Below are 3,263 nucleotides of genomic sequence, written 5' to 3'. Positions count from 1 at the left end.
TTTTATTAGTAGTAGTAGTCGTATTATTTTTATGATTGTTATTATTATCATTACTATCATTATCATTATATTTAATATTATTATATTTATCATAATTAAAAGTAAAACCTGAGCCATTCGGATCCAAGGGGCATGATTCCCCTTGGTAGCTATGATCTCAGCGATCCAAAAAATCCTTGAATTGCTGATCGTAAAAGATCAACAAAACTCGCCCACTGTTACAATATGAATAGTACGGGTTGTTCAAACAGATTCAAACATTAAGATTATTATCATCAGAAGTATTTATATTTAGTGTTTAAATACTATATGCATACACTATTCTAGCTAAGAACATTCCAGTGACTCCCGAGTTCCATTATAAAAATTTGAGGCAAATCGGGGTTCATAAGTTAAAATCGGACATACAAACAGAGATTACATCTTTATATATATACAGATACTCTACCATTCCTAGCTGTGGTTATGCATACACTTTAACTTTATTTTATCCTAGTAACTTTTTATATCCTCTCCCTCCCCCCCCCCCCCCCTTTTAATGCACCCTACCTCCTCTCCCCCTTTTATTGCACCTTCCCCCCCACATCCTTCTAAGATCTTACATTATTGTTGTAGTACTGACACCTGACATAGGTATGTATGTAAAGGCAGACAGAGAATGCTTCAAAAAAATAAGAAATATAAAAAGATTTGAAATTTTTCATTTCAAAATTAAGTCTCATTTTTACAAATTTAAATGAATGATTTTTTGAGAAAACTTTTTTTTACATGTTCTTAAAATAGTGGAGGCTAAAAGGTTGTGAGTGTTGTAAAGAATAGAATTAACAGAATAAGGTGTTAAAGAGAATTCATTCATCCTGATATTCATCCTGAATTTCATTCTGATATTCATCCTGATATTTATCCTGATACTCATCCTGATATTCATCCTGATATTCATCCTGATATTCATCCTGATATTCATCCTGATATTCATCCTGACAATCATTATTCATCCTGATATTCATCCTGATCCTGATATTCATTCTGATATTCATCCTGATATTCATCCTGATATTCATCCTGATATTCATCCTGATATTCATCCTGATATTTATCCTGACAATCATTATTCATCCTGATATTCATCCTGATATTCATCCTGATATTCATCCTGATATTCATCCTGATATTCATCCTGATATTCATCTTGATATTCATCCTGATATTCATCCTGATATTCATCCTTAACTCCACTTCCAATTAGCTAAGCTAATATTTGAATTTGACCAAGATGCTTTTTGTCAATAAAAAATGTATCAGCTTTAATTATATTTTGTAAACATTCAAACTTAGTTAAGACTTCTTCTAAAATCTGCATTTAAAGGGACTGTGAACGTACTTTTAGGTGACCAAGTATTTAAAAAGTGCATGAACAAATTATAAAGGTTCCCTTTAAGCCTGTATCTAAGAAGCAATGAGAAATATATTGCTGTTTTACTATTTTGAAAAGTGTTCAATACGATCAATTTTCTTCATTTATCTCTGATGTTTAAATCCACAAGAGAAGCTAGAGACTAAAATTACTGATTTGAAAGGAAACATAAGATATCTTTAACATTTCTGCTCAGGTTTACAGATTATACCATTGTGAATCGGTCATACCCTGTTTTTTTAATTAATAGTATCTTTACTTTAAATTTCCTTAACTGTCCCTTTAAAACTAGACCTTTTATAAAGTTCAGCTGATGGCCTAGAAACTATCTAATTGTATATATTTGCCACTTTTGTGCGTAAAATGTGCGTAAAAGTAGTTTATAATGATTACACTGTGTCGGCCCTCTATGGCCTGAGTTCCAAGTCTATTTCCATGAATTTTTGCCGTGCTAAGATTATAGACTCGGCTTGCTTTATACTTAAATAGTCAATTAAGCATTGCAACCCGGCTTAACATCTTAATAATAGTTTATAATATATACACATAGACATGTATACATAGAAAACAGAAAAATTATAGATCTGTTGCCTAGAAAGAAGGGCGCGAAGCGCCTTGAATTTCTAGTATATATATACTTTTCTTGTCTGCTGTTTGGGTTTCTGTCTGTCCGTTTGTATCCAATAAACGTCAAAACGGCTGAACCGATCGGGCCAACACTTTTTTGTGGGACCTCGCGTGACCCCAGGAAAGGTTTATCGAAATTTCAAAAATTTGCCTCCATCAAAATTCTATTTTTGTAAATTTTAAAAATCCACGAAATATTTTTATAAAACCCGCGAAATTCTTATATACTTTTGTTTTACAATGTATTCAAAGAGAACATGTTCATAATGGAAATGGAAGATGGGCACGAAGCGCCCTAATAGCTAGTTTTCTTAAATATGGCTCATATTTTGTTCTATGAAATTGATTTTATTATTTTCGTAGAACTGCATAGATCATTGTCAATATATCTTTAAAAAAGTTTACAAGTTGTTTAGTTGAATTTAATAGAATTTTAGAGGACTAATATTGGAAATGATTTTAACTTTTCATTCGGCATTTTGCAAACATTCTATACACGTAGCAGTTGTTGCAAAAAATATCAAATTCTCCAAATAGTTTAGTTTTATTGGATTTCTTGTTAGATATCTACATTTTTGTTTTAAATTAGAACTTGATCATACTTAGTGGTATGGGTATTTGTTGGGCAAAAGTATGTATTTTCTCATCGAAAATACATTCTTTTATAATAATTGAATATAATATCGATGTGTTTCAATGTAATTTTCTCAACGGGGTGCTATGGAGTTAAGACATGAAACCCCTGGAATAGTTATTACATAATTTTAAATTGAATTATTTAAACAAATTATGCAAGTTCTCCCCTTTTCATTTTATGAGGACCAGAGTTAAACATAGTTATAGTTGAGCTGAGAGCGCAATATTTTATTGAAATTTTTCAGGACTAATGTTATGTTTACGGAACATATATTTCAACAGAAATTTGTGAATAACTCAATGGTAGAATCAATAATTTCTTTATCATCATTATATTGAATTTCTTCTGCTTTAGAAATTTGTTCGCAGATTTCTTCAAATTCTTCAATTCCAGGAAATCTACGGAAAACGATTGTGAACATTACAGAAACAGATAACTGTCTACTCAGTTCATCATACCATGTCTAGCCCGTCTCTCCATTAAGGCTCAAATATGGTTGGTTCCACTTGTATTTAATTTTTCCAGATCTCAGCCGGCGCTCAATTGAAACCGGTTTTTGGGGGATTTGAGAAGCGGGATAAATTC

The sequence above is a fragment of the Eurytemora carolleeae genome, unplaced genomic scaffold (assembly GCF_000591075.1).
Source record: "Eurytemora carolleeae unplaced genomic scaffold, Eaff_2.0 scaffold936, whole genome shotgun sequence".
Taxonomy (NCBI): domain Eukaryota; kingdom Metazoa; phylum Arthropoda; class Copepoda; order Calanoida; family Temoridae; genus Eurytemora; species Eurytemora carolleeae.
Note: the sequence above shows the minus strand (reverse complement) of the source record.